The sequence below is a fragment of the Schistocerca cancellata genome, chromosome 5 (assembly GCF_023864275.1).
Source record: "Schistocerca cancellata isolate TAMUIC-IGC-003103 chromosome 5, iqSchCanc2.1, whole genome shotgun sequence".
In the NCBI taxonomy this organism is placed as follows: Eukaryota; Metazoa; Arthropoda; class Insecta; order Orthoptera; family Acrididae; genus Schistocerca; species Schistocerca cancellata.
The window spans coordinates 352,120,951-352,144,965 of NC_064630.1; the positions used below are offsets into that span (position 1 = coordinate 352,120,951).

General features: G+C 43.8%; 1 protein-coding gene and 1 pseudogene across 1 annotated transcript in view; both read left to right on the top strand.

Moving 5' to 3' along the window:
- Positions 1 to 24,015, top strand: part of LOC126188056 (kalirin) — a 2,181,516-nt gene that overhangs the window by 1,374,981 nt on the left and 782,520 nt on the right. The gene's annotated exons all lie outside the window — the stretch shown is intronic.
- Positions 3,857 to 3,974, top strand: LOC126189244 (5S ribosomal RNA; annotated as a pseudogene).

Genomic DNA, 24,015 nt, shown 5'->3' on the forward strand with positions numbered 1-24,015 from the left:
TCGGTCTTATTACCATCTAGGTGCTGAAGTTTTGACTCAGTTTATAAACCGGGGAAATTGTTTGTTTGTTCTCTGAAGTAGTGTTCTCAGATTTCCATCATTACAACCTCGGTCTTGTTACCGAAGTGATGCAGATTATTTACCCTTACTGGATCTTAAATTTGATATGAAAACAAAGTAAGTAATTGTAACAATTATTACATAGGTCGTTCTACCATCTTTCATACGATTGTTCTTAAAGTTCTTTCGACCAGACAATTGTGTTGGTAAGCTAGCGGCAAGTACCGAGTGTCAGGGGCATGACCCGAAATTTAGGTCATAGTAGAGCTTAAGGTTGACGTTTTACAGATAATTAAAAACACCATATGATCAAATGTTTCGGGACACCTATTAGTGGACATTAATAGCCGGTCTGTCCAGTCCACCCTTCGCCATTATGACGGCTTGTAATGAGGTCCGGAGTGGATTCGACATTCTTACTTATAACTCATCGCAAAGACGTTCCTCTGAGTTCAGGTGGGGGCAGTGAGCAGGCCGGTCCATTTCAGGAATATTATTGTCATCCAACTCCTGCCTCACGGATGCTGCAATGTAATTCTGATACAAAGTCATCGTCTCAGAACTGTTCTTGTACCATAGGCAGTGCACGATGCTGTAAAATGTGTTCATATATTTTTGCATTCAGCGTTTTCTTACGAGAAATAATGAGACCACATCGTAACCACGAAAAACAAGCCAGTACCGTAACACCTTCTCCTCCGTACTTCACTGTTGGCATTATACGTGACGGCAGGTAACACTGTCCAGGCATTAGCCAAATCCAAACCCTTCCATCTGATTGCCACAGGATACAGGGTGATTCAACACTGCAAATCACTCGTGCCTAGTCATCCACTGTCCAGTGGCGTCGTTCTTTAACACCACCTCAAATTAAGTGGTTAGTTACATGTTCCGTACATTGTTTGGACTATTCTTTTATCGAAACGATATGGAAGGAGTCAGCTTGCAGCGTATGTATACATGATTAGTGTCAACATTAATGTACACATTAGAGCGGTTCTAGGCGCTTCAGTCCGGAACCGCGCACCTGCTACGGTCGCAGGTTCGAATCTTGCCTCGGGCATGGATGTGTGTGCTGTCCTTAGGTTAGTTAGGTTTAGGTAGTTCTAAGTCTAGGGGACTGATGACCTCAGATGTTAAGTCCTATAGTGCTCAGAGTCATTTGAACCAACACATTAGGTTTTTAGTCCTACATCTAAAAAGCAGTGCTTTCCTTTTTTTACAGGCGATCTGTTTCTAAATAGATATTCGTCCATGAATTAGAATGAGTTTTCCGGGAGAAATGATGTTTGGTTATTTGTATTATTCCTTATGGTCGTTTCCGTATTCCTCCAGCAGATAATATGGTATGTTTTTGTGGTGTTTATATACATTTTCGCACGTTTTGCAGGGCTTATTTTATTCTCTTCGCACCAAATACTCGTTTTATTTTGCCTTCTTATAAAAATGTGGACATTTGGCTGCGGTTGTCCGCCTTTGAAAAAGAGATTTTAGGTTAGACTTGAAACTTGCTTTCCTTATCTGTCACACATTTCATGGTATTAGGCAAATGATCAAATGTTTTGGTTTATATATTTTGCTTTCCTTTCTGAGCCACTGTAATAATGGGTATAGTAGGTATGGAAATCACTATTCTTCTCAAATTGTGATATATTATTTATGACGAATTTCATTATCGAAAGCATGTACTGTGGTGGTGCAGTTACAAAGGCGGACTCCTTGAAGAAGTACCTACATGACGACAGCGGGTGAACACCACATATTATTCTTACTGCTCGCTTTTATGCAGTAAATACTTTCTTTCGGCGTGATGAGGTATCCCATAAAATTATTCCATGAAACATGGCTGAGTGGGAATATGAAAAATATGTCAAAATCATGATTAGTTAGCCGGCCGCGGTGGTCTAGCGGTTCTGGCGCTGCAGTCCGGAACCGCGGGACTGCTACGGTCGCAGGTTCGAATCCTGCCTCGGGCATGGGTGTGTGTGATGTCCTTAGGTTAGTTAGGTTTAAGTAGTTCTAAGTTCTAGGGGACTTATGACCTAGGATGTTGAGTCCCATAGTGCTCAGAGCCATTTCATGATTAGTTTGTTTCCAAGAATGCAAAGAACGAAAGTAACTGAGCCCTATTTTTTGATTCCTGTGCAAGTGCTACTTCAGTTACTGGTATGACTATTGTTGTACGGAACTGAATATAGTGTGTTTTCTCAAAATTTAGGTATAGTTCATTTTCGGCGAACCACTTAAGTCTCTTCTGTGCCTTTGTCTCTAATGGGATCTATAACAACGCTAGTATCGTCTGGGAAGAGTACCGCCGTGCGGCATTAGCCGAACGGTTTTGGGCGCTGCAGTCATGGACTGTGCGGCTGGTCCCAGCAGAAGTTCGAGTCCTCCCTCGGGCATGGGTGTGTGTGTTTGTCCTTAGGATAATTTAGGTTAAGTAGTGTGTAAGCTTAGGGACTGATGACCTTAGCAGTTAAGTCCCATAAGATTTCACACACATTTGAACTTTTTTTGAAGAGTACCAATTCCGTTTCGCATCGCGCCGCGTAGCATTGACTTCCGAAATGTGTGAATTATGGGGAGCTGGCCCACCATTGCACTCCATTCCTTTTAAGCCCCTGCACACAGTCATTGCGCTAGCTTCGGATTCCTTCTGCTGATTTCGTGCGATTTTTCACAACCACCCTCTTCAATGGTAGACGGTCCCTGGGAATCAGTACGTGAGGTCTGTCTGATCTTCATTTACTGCGGTTGTTCCTTTTCGTTACCACCGCGCAGTCACATCACCAAGAGTCGACATGGGGAGTTTTAGAAGGGTTGAAATGTCGCTGACGGATTTGTTACTCAGGTGACGTCCAATGACTTGTTCACGTTCGAAGTCCGTGATCTCTTCTGACTGACGCACTCTGCCGTTACAACTTTTCTGCTGACAACGCAACACTCCCTGCCTCCTTTTATACGACTGGGTCCGCCTCTCGTGATACCTAGAGGTCAATAACGCTTTATATAGTGGTCTCTGCATAATTTTGATGTGATAGTGTATACATTTTATTGTGTTGCTAGAGGAGGCCGAAATGCACGCGTTAAAGCTCACGCAGACTGGCGTGAGGCCTGGAACAGTTGAGGGAATGTATTGTAGCAAATAAAGTACGTAGTTGATGTAATACTTAACTTTAATCCATAATTGGAGAACATCGCTCTTGTTGATACATGATTTATAATCTCAATATAAACTGGTAATGGCGCCTTGCTAGGTCGTAGCAAATGACGTAGCTGAAGGCTATGCTAACTATCGTCTCGGCAAATGAGAGCGTATTTGTCAGTGTAGCTTCGCTAGCAAAGTCGGCTGTACAACTGTGACGAGTGCTAGGACGTCTCACTAGACCTGCCGTGTGGCGGCGCTCGGTCTGCAATCACTGACAGTGGCGACACGCGGGTCCGACGTACACTAGCGGACCGCGGCCGATTTAAAGGCTACCACCTAGCAAGTGTGGTGTCTGGCGGTGACACCACACATTTTCCTAATTTTCCTACGGTGTATGTCGAGCGCTGTTGGAAAACGGGGTTGCACTCAGCCCTCGCGAGGGCGATTGAGGAGCTACTTGTCTGATAAGTTGCGGCTTCTGTCTTGTAAACTGACAACGGTCGCGAGTGCGGTGTGCTGACCAGGTGCCCTTCCATATCTGCATCCAGTGACGCTTGTCGGATAGGGATGGCACGGCGGTTTGTCGGTACCGTTGGGCCTTCCGAGGCCTGTCCCGATTGAATTTAATTCTAGTATATACATTTTAAGGGCAACGGCCTTGCCGCAGTGGATACACCGGTTCCCGTGAGATCACCGAAGTTAATCGCTGTCGGGCGTGGTCGGCACTTGGATGGGTGACCATCCAGGCCGTCATGCGCTGTTGCCGTTTTTCAGTGTGCACTCAGCCTCGTGATGCCAATTGAGGAGCTACTCGACCGAATAATAGCGGCTTCGGTCAAGAATACTATCATAACGATCGGGAGAGTGGTGTGCTGACCCCACGCCCCTCCTCTCCGCATCCCCCCACTGAGGATGACACGGCGGTCGGATAGTCCCGGTAGACCACTCGTGGCCTACGACGGAGTGCTATATACATTTTACGGGGTTATTTTACTTTGACTTCGTCTAGACTTCAGCCGTTTGATAACTAGAAATAATATTGATTAAACCTGTTAACAGTTTTTTTTATAATTTTTAAGTCGTAACGAGACTTACTGTTTCAATAAACTATGGTGCTTAAGTATGTCTCTGTGGGAGAGTTTGTCTCCGGGCTGCCCTTCAGTTAGAAAATATACGGCGCATCATTTATGTATACACATGTGCGAGAAACATTGCTCGTGGATCGAGAGCGACAGAATTTACATTTATTGGTACAACTGTAACAAATGCGACTGATAACACCGTAATGGAGAGCCCCGAAGCGCTGTTCACGTTCGCTAATTTTTGCACGTTGTTTACGTGGCCAGGCCGCGGGCACCGCTCGTAATGGACGTAGAGTAATTAAATTAATGAGCACGCGTATGCTGCGGGCGGCAGGTTGTTTACACTGGCCCGGGGGCCGTCACCGTGCGTGACCGCGAAAATCTAGGCGGCGGTGATGCACTGCCGCCATTTGTACACGAGCTGCCTGCCGGGCTGCGTGCTCGTTTGTCGGTCTCGTTCGGAGGCACGCGCAGCCTGTGGACAAAGCGCTCCCTCCCATGCTAAGCCCTGCTGTCAGGCCGTGCTTTACTGCAGCAGAAAGCAAAGTGAATACGTAGTGTTCGCAGCCGTGGAATACATTACAGTTCCTCGTCTTGTTCAGTGCTCAGAATCATCGCAAACCGTGAGACACATTTTGTACTCTAAGACATTGATTTTGCTCTTGACTGAACGGTCCGTCTGAACGAACTGCAATAGATTTCGGGAACAGAGGTAGCATGATATCAGCTGCTTCCCTTCATCGATTAGGTGCGGAATCCTGAAGAGACCGGATCGCATCTGACGGCGTGTTTGGTGGCGCAAGGAAATTCCATGACACATTCGCTTTTCACTCTACATCTACATGGATACTGTGCTAGTCAACTCTGCAGTGCATGGTTTAGGGTACTTCGTACCAGTACCGTCGATATTCTGTCCTATTTCATTCGCGTTTTGACCGAGGGAATAATGACTGTCAATATGCGTCTGTACACAGCCTAATGTAAGGGCGATGAAAAACTTTCCGTTTGAAGGCGTTGATGCAGCGTATATCCAATGTAGCGTGACTCCAATGCTAGTATACAAGCACGCACGGACATATAGGCAAGTGATTAGTGTAGCACTCGCATCTTTCTGGGGTGCGTATGGTAAATGCGACGTTATTACTAAATTCGTTAAACAGCACCAACCTCATGTTATTCTTTTCAAACGCCGGTACTCATACATTGGAGAATGAAAAATGTGTATGGGGTAGCATATGTGTCGAAAGCCACCGTCGTGGAATGGTGTACCAAGTTCTGTGCTCGTCGCGATTCGGCGAAGTCGCTGATCGATCTTCATCCATTTTAAGGATCCTGGTGCCTTCATCACTGGGGAACGGTACTGCGCAACACTTGGGAAATTACGGCGTGCAGTTAAGGCGAAACGTCTGGGAAAACAGTGACCAGAGGTGCCGCTGCTTCGTGATACGCACGGTCCCAGATCGCAAGTGTCGTGATGCAGAAGTATGCCAACTCAAGTAGCAGACACTCGGCCACGTGCCCCATAGTTCTCATCTCTCCCCATGCAATTTCACGCCTTCGATCCCTTAAAAAAGGCCTTGAAGGGTCGGCGTTTTCTTTCGGACGAGGATGTACAGCAGGCACTTGCTGATTTCTTCACGCAGCAAGGCACGGTTTTTTACCAAACAGGTATATTCAGTTTGGTGGTTCGGTGGGGTGATTGCCTTAACGCTTTGCCTGATTGGCATACCAATTCTGGACTGTTCGGACGTCGAACGGAAACCATTTCAAAAAATGGCTCTAAGCGCTATGGGACTTAACATCTGAGGTCATCAGTCCCCTAGAACTGAGAACTACTTAAACCTAATTAACCCATTGTTATTCAATCTGTATATTGAGCAAGCAGTAAAGGAAACAAAAGAAAAATTCGGAGTAGGTATTAAAATCCATGGAGAAGAAATAAAAACTTTGAGGTTCGCCGATGACATTGTAATTCTGTCAGAGACAGCAAAGGACTTGGAAGAGCAGTTGAACGGAATGGGCAGTTTCTTGAAAGGAGGATATAAGATGAACATCAACAAAAGCAAAACGAGGATAATGGAATGTGGTCGAATTAAGTCGGGTGATGCTGAGGGTATTAGATTAAGAAATGGTTCAAATGGCTCTGAGCACTATGCTACTTAACTTCTGAGATCATCAGTCGCCTAGAACTTAGAACTAATTAAATCGAACTAACCTAAGGACATCACACACATCCTTGCCCGAGGCACGATTCGAACCTGCGACCGTAACAGTCGCTCGGTTCCAGACTGTAGCGCCTAGAATCGCACGGCCACTCCGGCCGGCTAGATTAAGAAATGAGACACTTAAAGTAGTAAAGGAGTTTTGCTATTTGGGGAGCAAAATAACTGATGATGGTCGAAGTAGAGAGTATATAAAATGTAGACTGCCAATGGCAAGGAAAGCGTTTCTGAGGAAGAGAAATTTGTTAACATCGAGTATATATTTAAGTGTCAGGATGTCGTTTCTGAAAGTATTTGTATGGAGTGAAGTAATGTATGGAAGTGAAACATGGACGATAAATAGTTCGGACAAGAAGAGAATAGAAGCTTTCGAAATGTGGTGCTACAGAAGAATGCGGAAGATTAGATGGGTAGATCACATAACTAATGAGGAGGTATTGAATAGAATTGGGGAAAAGAGGAGTTTGTGGTGCAACTTGACAAGAAGAAGGGACCGGTTGGTAGGACATGTTCTGAGGCATCAACGATCACAAATTTAGCATTGGAGGGCAGCGAGGAGGGTAAAAATCGTAGAGGGAGACCAAGAGATGAATACACTAAGAAGATTCAGAAGGATGTAGGTTGCAGTAGGTAGTGGGAGATGGGGAGATGAAGAAGCTTGCACAGGATAGGGTAGTGTGGAGAGCTGCATCAAACCAGTCTGAGGACTGAAGACCACAACAACCTAAGGAAATCACACACGTCCATGCCCGAGGCAGGATTCGAACCTGCGACCGTAGCAGGCGCGTGGCTCCGGACTGAAGCGCCTAGACCCGCTCGGCCACTGCGGCCAGCGGAAACTATTTAATTGACCCTTATATCGCTTGTCTTATTCTCATTATCGCAAGCAAGGCGGTCGCACAGTATTCCTCGAATATACGAGGGCTTGCTGGAAAGTAATGCTCCCACAGCCCATATAAAAGTGTAACTGAAATGCTCGGAGCACTTAAACGGGAACCCTTGGTACAAAGATGAAACAGTTCATACAAAAACCTGTTGGGAAATTTTGAGAATGTACAAGGAGTTGCTGAAAAAGTAGTGCCTCCGAATTTTTTATGTAAAATCTCGTAAAGATTTTTAAATAAAACAAACGGTATTACCATTCTACATCTTTATGTACACATTTGCAGCTAGAGAGCTCCTAATTTTACCGTGTAACATAGCAGTGTGTGACGTAACAATCCCGTTGCGTGAGAAACAGCGTGGTGTAATTGGGTTTTGAACTCGAAGAGTTCATCCACGCTTGGCGCAGCCTCTTCTTCAGCATGACAACGCCAGACCACATTCGAGCGCTGCGGCATCGACAGCAACTCGGTGCTTTGGGTTCACTGTCATCGATCATCCTCCATACAGTCTCGTCTTGATCCCATTGTGGCTCAGTCACCAAAAGTAAAACATTCTACAGTAACCATATCAACAAACTTGTTTCTCGTTGGGAAAAATGTGGTCGTCGTCCGGGTGACTATGTTGAGAAATAAATGTGTAGACATAAAGAATAAAGATGTAGAACACTAATAACGCTTGTTTTATTTAAAAAGCTTTAAGAGTTTCTACATAAAAAATTGGCAGGCACTACTTTTCAGCAAATCCTCGTAGTTTCTATAATCCCAATAGGTTTTTGTATGAACCGTCTCATCTATCTACCAAGGTTCCAGTTTAAGCGGTCCGAGCATTTCGGTTACACTTTTATATGGGCTGTGCCGACCTGTTACGACCCAAGCAGCCCGTCTTTCTGAATTCGTTCTATACCTGTTATCATGCTTACTTGATAAAGACTCGAAACTCTAAAACGACATTCCAGAATTAGTCACCTTAGCGTCTTGTTTATAGTTTTCTTACAGACGCACTGCGCTTTCCGACGTTCTTTCCAACATCTCTCTTAACTTTTCTATTCTCCTACCTAAGGTTGGTTGTGGGTGATTTCCTCAAGATGTAATCGGTTACTATCGACTTCTGTCTATTTGTTATAATCATTATCTTACATTTATCCACATTTAAAGAGATCTGCCATTTAACACACCAGGCGAAAATTTTGTCGAATTGTTTTTGCATTTGCGTACGAGGGGTTGGACAAAAATACGGAAACGCCGTGTGAAGTGCTTTCTTGATGCTAGCCAAGCCTGCAGGTTGTATTTGCCCACGAACGGCACTTGTGCAGTGCCGTCAGTGCGTTGCAAGTGTCAGTCGCGGTCAGTGTAGTGGTGTGCCAAATGAAAGGCAGTTCGATTTTGCCATACGCGTATCGCCTCTTTTTTATGAAGCATCTTCAATGGCCTGTAATACATGTTTATTTTTATACATGTAGTAAATGCATTACGTAGTAGTTGCAAATATATTAGTATAATGCGTTTTCTCTTGTTTTCAGATTAAAAATAACTTTTGTAGCACAAATTTCGTGTGGTTAAATTATCGTTTGGTGTTACGTGCTAGTTCCAATTTCCAACACAGTAAGTCGTGCTAGTTTCAATTTCCAACACTGTAAGTCGTAACACCAAACGATAATTTAACCTCACGAAATTTGTACTACGAAAGTCATTTCTAATCTCAGAAACAAGAGAAAAACGCGAGAAAATTTAACATAGTAACATATTTGTAACTACTACATAATGCGTTTATTAACTATATAAAAACAAACATATATAACGGGCCACTGAAGATGCATCATAAATAAAAGGAGCGACACACGTATAGCATAAAACAAACTGCCATCATTTAATTGCAAAGACGGGACAAAGCTCCATGAAGGGTATTATTGTTTACATCTGAAATACTTGTCCTTTAATTATCTCACAGTACTCTAGAAAGGGCAGTATTCAACCCAAATAGAATAATTATTAGATAATAATCATTATATCGTCGTATAACTTAGTTTTTTTGTCTTCTTCTATTCGGCCACGCAGATTTATATATTCTGCATCTTCTCTAAATGAATTAAGTTGAATTCTGTAGTGGTTTCTGTGAAAAGGATTCGACTGATCTCCGTCTCCATTCTAGAGCTATCTGTGATGATATTCCATCTCTCTAATGACCTTGTCCTGGACAGGGTATTAATCCCTAATTTTCCTTCCATCCTTTTCAGAATTCATATTGCCAGTATCGAGATGCTGCATTGTTATTAGGGCAAATAATACCTATTCGGCGGGAGCAGGGCTCCAAACTCCATCCAGCCAGTCAGTTGTAGTTTACCTTGAGTTTCTCTCTACCAATTTAAGCCAATACCGAAACGTTTCCTTACAGGGCCTCTTAAGATTTTTTTCTTCAACCCGTGTCCTTTGCAAGCTTGTGATATCTCTCCCCCCCCCCCCCCCTCTCTTTCTAAATACTTCTCCTGAAAACAAGAATGTTCCTTCTGACAGCGGTGCTAAATATGGACCGCAGATGTTATCAGCACTGACAACAGACCAACCTCTAACGCGAGTTGAAGATTTTCGTTGACTCTGTTAGCTTGCGCCAGCGCCGCCGTGCTCGGCCGTTTAAGTCTGCTTCCTTCGGCTTCCTGTAACACCTGGAGTCCATCGACTGCACAGCTGGTGCGGTAGCGAGCCGTTGGCATCGTCAACGAGGGGTGCCGCACAGACGTTAAACGTCAGTCTGGGTCTAAATAAAAACCTCGGCCCCGCGGTAGACGCCAGCCGAGAAATGGATCATTAAAAAGTGTTGTCATTAGGGAGGGCTGCTGCGAGCTATTGTCGGCAGCGACGGAGCCCGCCTCGGCGTTCCGATGCTGTGGAGCACGCGATGAGATTTTCAGGGGCACCCGGCGGTATTTGGGGAGGATCTAGAGAGGTGCCCACGGCTTTGGAGCGCCAAGGAATGCGAGCGGGGAATTTGCTTTGAGGAGCCTATTCATTATTAGCCGACTCATATCGACTTGGCAGTGTGCGTGGCGCAGGGTAAATTTCTGGGCACAACCCCCGGGCGGATTCTTCGGTGCGGCTTACTGACGTCTGAGGAATGCTCCATACACAGGATCGTACAGCAGAATCGCAAGCGCTTGTCTGGTATGAGATACGTTTACCTCTCCCTCTTGGTCTGAGGAGGAATTCATGAGTGATAATGGCAGGAATGTGTAATTTCACATCACTGTGAAGGTCGACGTATTGCTTGCTTTCGCCTCGCGATCTTCGGAAGCGTTAGTTTAATAACGTTTCTGACATTTCGACAGCATAGCGGCAGGTATTGTTACAGATTCACCCTCTATTACCACAAGCCATGGATTGTGAGTCTTCCACAATACCGGCCTCTCGTGTAGGCGAAAAATCAGAAAAACTATTAAACAAACATCAGCGAAAATACCGAGACTAAATCCAACAGGCAGTACATCAACCGATAACCACGAAAGCCTCAACAATCTTATATTGTGGAGATCATTTGCGGTTGTATTACGTGCAACTAGTGAAATAAGAAATACAGAAATATTTTTGTTTTTCATAACAAACTTTAATCAGTAAACTGCATTATTTGATGTGGAAATTTCCATTCTGTCTATTCTGTTGTATAGCTCCAAAAAAGGTAAATAAAAAACCGAAAAGTTTTCTTACATTCTTCAAGTATTTGCTTTGAACTCTTTCGTGTATCGAGATTCAGTCCCAGAAGAAATGAAACTATTTCCAACTAAGAAAGTCCATCTTCACAGTGTTTAACGGTAGAGTTCTCAGCTTTCTTGCACAATATGAATTAAATGTTTACTGAGGCACAGTGGCCAATGGACACGTGTTAGACTTAACAGTATATTAAAATGCATAATAAAAATCACGCGTTGGAATAGGCATATGTATTATGGACATCTTATCCCTTTCTTCAATCGCAAATAAAACTATATTAAAATCAGGACTAAAATACTAAATAAAAGAAGAATTAGTTGAAAAGAGTGCGATAATTTATTCGCTGCTACTAGTGGCTGTCTAATCACTAACAAATAGTGAGAGCCAGCCACTTGAAAACAAGTAAGTGGTGGTTAACATTTCTATAAGTGTTACTGAAATTAAATTTAAGATATGAAGAGAGGAAATTAGCATAATGAATTCATTTTGGGAGTAAATGTGAATGTCAGCTGATAAAACGTGATAGCGGTGCCAAAATTGATGATAAATTCGATTTTATAAACTACGGCGGTCACGTGATGCGTAATTACCCAAGTTTTCCTTCAACCACAGTAATATTTTTGCGTAATTTCGTTAAAATAATGTTCAACTAGATTATCTTTAGTACGAAAGGTACCCGAGAAATTCAATTAGAAAGCCGGTGATGTATTCGCAGATGTGAACGGTAAATCAGTTTCAATTGCTGTTCTATCAGAAGACTTCCCAAATACTCCTATCCACGCAGTGAGGATTTAATTTAAAGTGATATTTTTTATTCTAAAGCGATGAAATTGAACGAATTATGAAAAACTTGCTTCTAAGAGTCCTTTTCTGCCACGGTGTGGTTAGCATATGAAAATTTGCTGTTTACTCCCTGCAGCTAAACGTTATGACAGCTGACAACTGGTGCTGTAGCTCTCAGTGCTCATCACCTTTCCACCCTGCGGGCTGATCAGTGCTCTGATCCTGAGTATCATCTACTGTGTCGTAATTGGAACTGACATTTGAGGTATATCAAGTAGGAATGTCACTGAAGTCTAACTATTCGAATTAGACACTAACACATAACTTTATTTTCCTTATATACCACAAAAAGACCTTAATTTCAGATTGTTAGCTATTATCCGTTACTATAACACGACAAACTAAAACGTTAATGCAGCAGTTTGGCGTACAGCGAAGAGTAAGTACTTAGGGATAAATTAAGTGTTGATGTATACACCGAGGTGAAAAAAGTCACCTCCGAATATCGTGTTGGAAATCCTTTTGCCCAGGGTCGTGCAACAACTCGACGTGGCATGGACTCAACAAGTCGTTGGAAGTTCTCTGCAGAAATACTGAGCCTTGGTGCCTCTATAGCCATCCATAATACCGAAAGTGTTGCCGGCGCACGATTTTGTGCCCCAACTGATCTCTAGATTACGTCCCATAAATGTTCGATGGGATTCATACCGGGCGATCTGCGTGGCCAAACCATGTGCTCAAACTGTCCAGAATGTTCTTCAACCCAATCGTGAACAATTGTGGCCCGGTGACATGCCGCATTGTCATCAATAAACATTCCATCGTTGTTTGGGAATATGAAGTCCGTGGCTGCAAATGGTCTCTTAAGTAGCCGAAAATAACCATGTCCAGTTAATGATCGGTTCACTTGGACCCAGTCAATTCCATGTAAACACAGCCCACACCATTATTTTGCCACCACCCACCTGCACAATGCCTTGTTGACAATTTGGGTCCATGGCTTCGTGTGGGCTCTTTGCCACACTCGAACCCTACCGTCAGCTCTTACCAACTGGAATCGGGACTCATCTGACCATCTCACGGTTTTCTAGTCGTCTAGGGTCCAAGCGATATGGCCTGGAGTACAGGAAAGGCGCTGCAGGCAATGTTGTAGTGTTAGTAAAGGCACTCGAATCGGTCCTCCGCTGCCATAGTCCATTAACGCCAAATTTCATTGCACTGTCCTAAAAGATACGTTCGCCGTACATCCCATATCGATTTCTGCGGTTATTTCACTCAGTGTATTTACGGCGTTCGACGCCCCACATGTTGCCTACCATGCAACCATAACATTGCTTGCTAACGCACAGTAAACTCGTTTTCGGGAGGACGACAGTTCGAACCCGCGTCTGGCCATCCTGATTTAGGTTTTCCATTATGTCCCTATATCGCTACAAGCAAATGCCTGTATGAGATTTTCACTCTGCAGCGGAGTGTGCGCTGATATGAAACTTCCTGGCAGATTAAAACTGTGTGCCGGACCGAGACTCGAACTCGGGACCTTTGCCTTTCGCGGGCAAGTGCTCTACCGACTGAGCTAACCAAGCACGACTCATGCCCCGTCCTCACAGCTTTACTTCTGCCAGTATCTCGTCTCTTACCTTCCAAACTTACAGAAGCTCTCCTGCGAACCTTGCAGAACTAGCACTCCTGAAAGAAAGTGCTCTGCCGACTGAGTTTGGAAAGTAGGAGACGAGACACTGGCAGAAGTAAAGCTGTGAGGACGGGGCGTGAGTCGTGCTTGGGTAGCTCAGTCGGTAGAGCACTTGCCCGCGAAAGGCAAAGGTCCCGAGTTCGAGTCTCGGTCCGGCACACAGTTTTAATCTGCCAGGAAGTTTCAAATGCCTGTATGTTTCCTCTGAAAGGGAACGGCCGATTTGCTTCTCCAGCCTTCCCTAACCCGATCTTGTGCTCCGACTCTAGTGACCTCGTTGTTGACGGGACGTTAAACACTAATCTTCTCCTGCTCATCTTCCTCCTCCTCCTCCTGCTCATCCGCAGTGTTGCGTGTCTGTTAGCACTGAAAACTTTACGCAAACGCTGCTGCGCTCGGTCGTTAAGTGAAGCCGTCGACCATTGCGTTGTCCATTGTGAGAAGTAATGCTTGAAATATGGTATTCTTGGCGCACTCTTGACATTGTGGATCTCGGAATATTGAATTCTCTAACGATTTCCAAAATGGAATGTCCCATGTGTCTAGCTCCAACTCCACATTCAAAGACTGTTAATACCCATCGCGGGGCCATAATCACGTCGTAAACGTTTCACATGAATCACCTGTGTGCAGATACAGCTCCGCCATTGCACTGGTTCTTTATATGCTGTGTACGTGATACTACTACTAGCTGTATATGTGCATATCACTATCACCATGATCTGTCACCTCACTGTGTACAGCACGTGTTACCTGTAACGGTACAGGAAATGTCAAGCTAACACTAATTGTGGGGGGAAAATTAATTCGATTCGTATCGAGCTATCGCAGCTGAGCGTAAAAAGACAGTTGATAATTGCTTCTTTCGTAGGTTAATAAAAAAGTGAAAGTCTCCTGCAGAGTATAAAAAGATGACAAAGCACTTGAGAGACGAACTCATATTATCACTCGAAATTGCATAACTAATACGAGATAATGACTAGTGTTTTCTGCTCTTATTCCGTAACTATTATCTCCTTAATTTAAACCACTGCCAAATTTACGTCTGATTATTATAGAAATATTGAGCAGTCTAGCCAGGTAGAGTCTCGAAAGCTATTTACAGAATTATTGAAACAAATTTTTAATGAGGAAGTCAAAGGCATCGTGCAAGTACCTATTTTGTGCTTTTGTAAACATTGTGGGTACAGTTAAAATAGTTGTAGCACCTACTGAAGTACAAAAAATCAATGCTGGAAAACGCAGTTCATAGTCGCACTGGTATTGTAATTAATTATATGCTGTATTTAGGAATTTGACCTAAGTGTCTCACAAAGAGCCCCTTGCGTGCGAGGTCGCAATGCCACTGATATTTACGGCGTTCGACGCCCCACGTATTGCCTACCATGCAACAACAACATTGATTGCTAATGGCGGCAGGGGATTGTACTGTAGTATCCAATGATGACCACAGCATGAGGCTACGGAGCGTAACTGAAATGCTTAGTCCACGAGTATCTCCCAACAGTGCTACAGTGCTAAAAATGGTTCAAATAGCTCTGAGCACTATGGGACTCAACTTCTGAGGTCATTAGTCCCCTAGAACGTAGAACTAGTTAAACCTAACTAACCTAAGGACATCACACACATCCATGCCCGAGACAGGATTCGAACCTGCGACCGTAGCGGTCTCGCGGCTCCAGACTGCAGCGCCTAGAACCGCACGTCACTTCCGCCGGCGCTACAGTGCTAGTGGTGCTGATACGAAGAAGAGCAATGGCAACGATAAACAAAGTAAACACTGCATTATCTCTACAACAGTAGTTGCCGACGTTGACATTTCGTGAGAAAAGAACCTAAGGAATTTCGCCGAGTGAGAAAGAAGTGGCAGATGAAATCTTTGTCCAAGGAGGGGGTAGTAAACATAGTTACGTACATCCACAGAATAGTGAACAAACAATTATGAGCAGATTTGAAATAATTCCACAGCAATATGACCGTGTAGCGCATATGAAAAACTACGGATATTCAGGTGAGGGCATTGAGCACTTGTTACAGAAATTGATTTTTGCACGTGTCGAGGGCGCTCTATACAATTTACAGGATGTGCAAGATAGTGACCTACTCCGTTATGCACAACAAATTGCGGGCGACATAGATTACAGTGATTTGGAGGGAAGCAGTCGAAGTTCAGAGTGTGCTACAGAATTGGAAGACGTAAGATAACAAAATTTCAAACTAAGCGTGTAACACGCCCGGGGGTACAAATGAGTGGGGTACCTGTAACTGGTCCGCAGCTCGTGGTCGTGCGGTAGCGTTCTCGCTTCCCGCGCCCGGGTTCGATTCGCGGCGGGGTCAGGGATTTTCTCTGTCTCGTGATGACTGGGTGTTGAGTGATGTCCTTAGGTTGGTTAGGTTTAAGTAGTTCTAAGTTCTAGGGGACTGATGACCATAGATGTCAAGTCCCATAGTGCTCAGAGCCATTTAACTGTAACTGTTTGTCGTTTCGGGACCGTGCGCCCTATCCACACCACGTACCTGATAATCCCGCGGCGGTCGTACTGTTCTGCTCCACACTGCTCCTGGCTTGCCTGGTTTTATCTATCTAAATATGCAAGCGGGTTTAGGGCAGCCACTCAACGTCAAGCATAGCACTGAACATTTCTATTCTGAGACGATAAGAAATCACAGGTTGCACTGTTTACACTCTGAGTCGTAAATGTTTATTCCAATTGACAATCTTGATGATTATCTGTCTACAATATCACTTGGACGAGCGTATGCGTACCGAACACGGCGCGGATGATTGTTGATAATGGAAAGCCGAATAATCGAACGAAAATTCTTACGCTCGCCACGCATACACAGATTTATTTTGGTACCAGTCCTCCTTGACACTAGTAATGATATAACACTGTCCGTAAAGTTAATGTTTCAGTTCTCACTTGTACGAGCGTGCGAGTAACCGTCGGGGCGCGGCTGATTGTTGATAATGCGGAACGCGATAATCGAACGCACATCCTCACGCTCGCTACAAGACACTGGCACTTAAATGCTCTCTTTTTGTGGTAAATAGTATTACTGATTCACATTAGTTCATTCTTGGAGACCGAACACGGCGCAGATGATTAATACTGTACGGTACGACACGCAACGAGAGGATAAACAAATACGTTATCGGCGGCACTGTTCATTGTTTAATTACTTCTTGGCGCACTTTCCTCTGAATCACTTCCATATTTCATCACTTTACTGTAACAGCACTTGTAGCAACACTTCAACCCGAATACTAACAAAGCTTCTTACATGCAGAGCTAACCACACCAGTTCCGTGTCCCGCGCTCGACTCTCTACAGATGCGGCTGCCCGCAAAGATACTCCACAACCAAGCCAGCGATATGACAGTACGCTTACAAGCGTCAACTTGACGAAGCACACGAAACTGCGGAACCGGCCCGAAAATTTATAGATGAGGTAAACGAACTTATCCCATAGTTCAGTAAGGAATTTATTTTAACTTCGACCAGTCCAGCTCTGAAGAGGAAATGCGTATGAAAGGAACCCCGGAAAACGGAGGTACCAAGAAAGTTGTATCAAGACCAACTAAGATCCATGCCTCACCGTATTCATATACAACTATGCCGACTGTTAATGGTAAACTGGCTGGAAAGTTACTTACTGTGCTGCTTTCTCGTTTGCGTGATCTTGCAAGGGCAGCAGGGAATATTTACATTACAGCAAGCAAGAGTGGGGGAAATGGGCGTAAGAGAACTACAATTATGGCATGAGCATTGCTTTTGAGCACTAGCTGGTCAAAATGACATGCTTTTGTGTGATTCCTGGTCTGTGCATAAAAATCATACTCTTTTGAGCAAACTATCCCTCCTGAAAAGTGTGTGACATGTCATTAATACCACCTGGAACCGCTGGACAACTACAGTGTATGGATGTTAGTTTTTTCCGTGCCTGTAACACATATTATCGCACCGTCTGTATCTACTCGTTAAAGGATAGCCATTTCACGATAAGCTCCAAGACAGACTGTTTCGCCTTCGGTTGCATTCCATCACATTCCATCAGTTCTCATCACCCCGTTAAGCCAACATGATTCTTTATGCTTTTTTTAACAGTGGATACCTCGCCGAACATCCTGCACGTTTTCTAACTCCAAAGGAGTTCGCCTTCGATCTTCATGGTGCGAATTTGTGACCACTGTGGCGTGCCATTTTTCATTCGATGGTGCAAATAAATGGCTCGTTTTGGACATTTCTTGAATGTCGACGATGTCCATTTCGTGAAGTGTAATATATAGATCCCATAAAATGTTGATCTCCGCACATCCCGTGCACTCATTTTCTGTCGCTATCCAGACGCACATGCGGAGTCATTAGCAGCTAATATTTATCCTGTCATAGTTGTCGATACAACGCTGCCAAATGAGCGTTACTAAACAGAATTTGAGAGCTCGCACTGAAGGGATTGCTTGTCAGTTGGTTAGTTCAGGCTGTAAATTCAAAGGTCTGCAGTTCGTTCCTCGTTCAGTATTCGGATTTTTGTCTCTAATTTATCATGTTTTGTCATCTTTGAGGGCGTTTGTTAATGTGTAAATTCGGTGCTGTACCGTGGTTTTCGAGTCCACTTTACACTTAACGTAGCCGCCCGCTTTGGCCGAGCGGTTCTAGGCGCTTCAGTCCGGAACCGCGCGACTGCTACGGTCGCAGGTTCGAATCCTGCCTCGGGCATGGATGTGTGTGATGTTCATAGGTTAGTTAGGTTTAAGTAGTTCTAAGTTCTAGTGGACTGATGACCTCAGATCTTACGTCTCGTAGTGCTCAGAGCCATTTGAACCATTACACTTAACGTAGCACGATAACTGGCTGGGTAATTGAGAATCATGCCTACTAAAGCACTTGAGGCGGCGCGGTTCTTTCCATACCATTACGACGAACTTGCACCTACCTGTGAACATTGTCTCAGCAGATCATGAGTAGGAAAGCCGAGCGAAACCTACTGTACTTCGACGTGAACCAGGCTGCAATTGAAGTCACCAATCTACGTTTCGGGAGAAAGTTTTCACACGAAATGAAAGGTTGGAAATATTGTTCTCAATTAATGTATTCTGATACTTAGGTGAAGAAGTATCACTGCCAAGCCCGTGCTAGTCTTAAGACAGTCACTCACAATCCCTGTCGCTCACTTTATCAAGTTTAGTGTGTTGCATTTCCCGAAAACGTAATAGCTACAAAAATACTGATTATTTTTTATTGAAAATGCTCGCCAAATATTAAGTCTGTCGGTACCTAATGCAGTCACAGTTTTTAGCGACCGACCTGCTAAATATGCCACGCGGAATTTATGTCTTTTCTCGTCACGAAATTCACTTATAAATTCCGAAATTTCTACACACCCATCGGAATAATTATGTCGTCACTTTACAACACTTTTGATGTATGAAACACTGCTAGATCGGGCAACTTATCGTTTCCATCGGAACTACTTATACACACGTCCGAACTGTTTCATGGCTAGACTTCCACCCCTCTCTAGAATACTCTAAGTCTTCTCTATCAGCAGAGAAAGGCGCGCGAAAAATATTGCTTTACCATTGGTCAGTTTACTCAACAGCCAATAGCAAAACAACACTCTCCCGCGTCAATCCGCGCTTTCAATCAATGACCAATCGCAGAATAGTAAACCTAACGACTGCACTTTTTAATTATCTAATATGCTGAAGTTTTGTTTATGCATAAAGATATTTACTATTGTTAGTAAATTAACTTTCCCTTTACCATAAACTTACTTTACAAATCTATTCTACAAAAATCCCCTTTGTCCATATCCATACTTCTTCGAAATGTTCCCACACTAAATCCTACTACATAACTCGTTAAACAATTATCTTCATATTAACCTTAAACCACACTCACGCATCATTCATACTGCTAAAAAACATTTATAACGTTTTACATACACAAAAAAACATAATAACACTTCATGAAAATACTAGAACAGTTTATGAAAAACATTCTATTACTTTAGTCCACTCTAGTGGGCACAATCGAAACTAAAATCACAGTCCCCCTATCCAATATTGTCCTCTATCGGCTGATACATATACATAAACTACGTGCGCGTCCAGTCTCGCGTCACCATCTGTCACTATCCAGCTCTGAGACACATCTCCCACTTAACCGCCTCCAAGGCAGGATCGTTAGACGGCGCTACGCCTCACACTGTGGTGTTTAAACAAACCTTGGGTTTGTGGCGGCTGTACATACTTAAATGCGAATTGATTAACTTAATTATTTTTGTTTTTGTATTAAACTGATGTATCTGATACTGTAAGAACGATATATGTGTGAATAAAAAGCTGGCTGAGTATCGAAAGAAATGAAGTTTAGGCCGTGTACGTCAGACATTATCAGAGTAAACACGTGAGAATTTGAAGCGGCAGGTGCCCTACGTGCAGAGTTAATGGCGCTGGGCCCTGGTACGTGACGGGGCCGCGCGCATGCAACGAGGTGACCCGAACAGGCAGCTCTGAAATGGCGATCCGGGCCACGCACGACGCGCTGCGCCGCTACCGTTAGCTCATCCCGCGCCTCCCCGTGAAGGTGCACCGCTCTCCGCTCCGTATGCATGGCTGGAGCCATCTAGCGGTCGCTCCCACCTGCTACCGAGAAGCAAACTCTGCCCACGAGGGCAAACGTAGAGTAGCTGCCATGATAGTAAAACACTGTCTTTTTAGGTCAAAGATGCGACTACTTTTAGACGTATTCCGCTTTTGGTTACTGCGCTACCTACGTTGTTTACCCGGCGTGTACGATCTACTCCTGATGTGCTGTCCTGCAGTGTCTACGAGATATCCATGTGTTGTTGCGACCATCAGACGGAAGACTGTTTTGCTGCTGCTCTCCGTCCTAGTTTAACCTGTTCAAGACTGATCATCTTTCCATAAACATCCATTTTACTCTGTTTAGTATAGTTAAGTTGTAGCTTCCTCCTACAATTTTGACTCCCGTGCGTCCGTCCGACACCAGATAAACTATCCTTTCACGAGCCGGCCGCTGTGTTGCCGGCACGGTAGCTCAGCGTGCTCGGTCGGAGGGTTACAAAGACCTTGTAAAAAATAACTAGACTCACTGATGGCGCTGCAGTCGCGGGATAATTTGAACCTTCGGCTGGACGCCATTATAGTGGTGGTAGTCTGATGTGTTGTGTAGTACTGTTGTTTATGAAGACCCTGATTCAACGTTATATATTTGTTGGGGCGTACATACACTATTTGTTACTCGTAATTCTACTGTCTGTACGTTCCAATCAAAAGAAGTACAATGGTGAAGAGTTGTGCAGTGATTTAAGTTGTTTTGTATGTCAGTGCACTTGCTTAGTAAATGTTTTTGTAACACGGTATTAGCATAATGTGTGTGCATATATTTGCAGGTTTCCTTTCTCAAAACCACAGCTGTTACAAAAATGGTTACACGCTGTCAGGAGGCAAGATTTCCGACCGACAGAATACCATTTTATATGTTCCGATCATTTTGAAGAAAGTTGTTTCCTTGAAAATTACGTAAATCGCAGAAAGCTGAAAGATGTTGCTGTTCCATCCATCTTTCGTTTTCCAGACCATATACAGCAGAAGATAAATTTTTCTTTGTGAACCACATTTTATTTTAACTATAAAAGTTGAGTTGCAAGCAACACGAAATTTGAGTTAGCAGGCTTTTTATCGTTATAAAATGCAACTGAATGTGTGTAATTGTAGTCTGATTTCACAACTTCTCTCGATGGAACAGTTGTTGAGTTTTATTTATTATATGAAAAAACCACACATATAAACTGAAGTGTACATCTACGAAAGTAAATATTGTGACTAATGCGATACTGGTTGCCTGCCTGAAGTCTTGTTTGTTGTAGCTGGCTGATCGGTAGTGTTTTGATGGTCTAGGTTAGGTTGAAACTTGATAATTTGGTCCTGAGTTGCCAAAGCACTACGCCATATATAACGCACTTTTCGTCATAAAATCTAAAGCAAGGTAGAGTCAGAAAATATCTATTAACATAGTGGGCAAATCTTCGAGTATTTTGATGCATTTTGCGTACATCTATCGTAAATGAACTACGAAAAATGCTAGGGGTCCAGCGCATAACTTTTAGCTACGGCAGATTCCATGTACTACGTAACATAGATTAATAAACAGTGACTAGTTGCTGTTTGTTCATAAATTAAAAACTATATTGTAGTAGCGTATTTAAATGAGGCATTATGTTTGTGACCTAACTCTAGGGAAGTCATTTTACAACCAAAAGCGATGTATAAACATTCGAAATCCGCGCGTCAGTTTACCACTCTAATGGCCGCCTCCCAGCTATTCAATTTGTCCGCTCTTCACAGTCGACCACTCGTGCGGTTGTGGGGGCCTGGAGGGTTAGCTACCATCTGTAATAAAGACATGAGTGAACGGATCAACAAAGAACCTGAACGGGTGTCATCGGACGTCCGCCACGGAAAAAAAAAGCGGTTCTACGCTCTTCAGTCCGGAAACGCGCAGCCGCTACGGTCGCAGGTTCGAATCCTGCCTCGGGCATGGATGTGTGTGACGCTCTTAGGTTAGTTACGTTTAAGTAGTTCTAAGTCTAGGGGACTGATCACCTCAGATGTTGAGTCCCTTAGCGCTTAGAGCCATTTGAACCATTTTTATTCTTTCACGCCTCAGGATGTATCCGCCAACCAATTTCTTAGTCAAGTTGTGCCATAAATTTCTTTTCTCCACAGTCCGATTCAGCACCTCCTCATTCACTCATCTGATCTAGCAATCTGATCTGCTCTATTCTTCTGCAACATCTCTTGTCTGTACTGTCTACCTCCAGGTTTCCCTTTTGTACTAGAATGATGATAATTATCAAATTTAACCACACTGTCTACGGATATCACGCGGCAAATTGCTTTACTTATTTTACTACCAGTGCAAGACGCAACGTAACTTGATGGACTTCTCGCTTGATGCTACAAGAAGTCGCTAATGATTGTCACTAAGTTTCGTTTCTGGCGTGACGTGGTGGATCAAAGTTACGTCTAAAATAACAAATCGTCTCGCAAAACTATTTGGTTTTTTTTCTAAAACAGTCCAGTCGTTACTGAGCCATTCGTTTTCGCCTTTTCTTTCAGCAAGCATTAAACGAATGCATCAGTCATTTTACACACAACGTTTTTATAGCCTTTATCCCATTCCATTGTGGCAGGGTAGTACAGCAGGCAGTTTTGAATTATTTCAGTGGTTGTGAAATTATTGAATGTCAATAACGCGTTTCACCTATTTCGGACATCATCAGATTGTGTGAAACCAGCTGGATATTTAACCCTTCGGACATAAAGCCATATAAAATATAAAACGGACGCAACACTAACTTTTCCACAATATGGTGATGCCCCAAAAGAGTGAAACGCGTCATTGATATCAAATACTGTCAAAGACTGTCTTTATTGTGAAACATTTTATAGACAGTTGTTTTCGTGAAACGTTCCGTTCTCTCTTCCTGACGGGACTGTTGACTTTGTCACTACCATGCTCGGGAAATGAGCGTTGGAGGCAGGTGCCGGGTCCCCAATTTGCCCTTCAGAACAAGGTTCTAGGGGAAGTGCTTCGTCGTTGGCTTAGGACTCCGACCCATTACAAAGTGTCATGTGCGTAGATGTGTGGATGACAGCGATGAGTGCTTCTGCAGTGCAGTGTTGTGTTTGTTACGGATGAAGGGGAGGGAGATACCAAGTGTTGACGGATTGCCCTCTCCTGTCGAATAACATGACGGTGGCCGTCCAGCTTAGCGTTCCAGACCAATCACAAACAGTGCCATATGCTCTGACTCCATTAAACACAACGGAGAGGTCTGTAATGTAAGCTAGGGCTACGTAGTGAAGTCTGGAGATGAGGAACTGTACGCCTCCACTTATACTGCCTTACCGTCCCAATATAAGCGATGTAAATTTCTTCCAACACCGCGATTCGAACGGACTGCCTTCCAAGAGAGCGTACTGCACAGTCGCGCGGTAGCGATCTCGGCTACGGAGACGAGTAGTGTGACTATGACGTCAGCTTTTTCATACCCCGCAACGGCGATCGTGGAGAACCATATTGCTAACTTTCTCGTTGTTGTCATGTGTGGCTGCCGTTTCGTGACTTTAGTCAAGTGTGTTATCTTCAACAGAAAAAATACAGGCACTTCTGAATTCAGCCACTAATTTTGTAACAGCTGAAAATGAAGGAACAGGCTCCTTATATATCTTCTTCAAATTTGGACGAATTTTTGTTGAAGATAAAACAGCCCAAAGCGAAGACTTTTATGACAGTACTGTGTCGCAGCTCGCCTATTTGAAAGACGGGCGCGACACGAGTACTTAATACAGCAGCATAAGTAGAACCATCTTGTAGATCTGGCTGACACTTAAAATAAGGCATTCCGG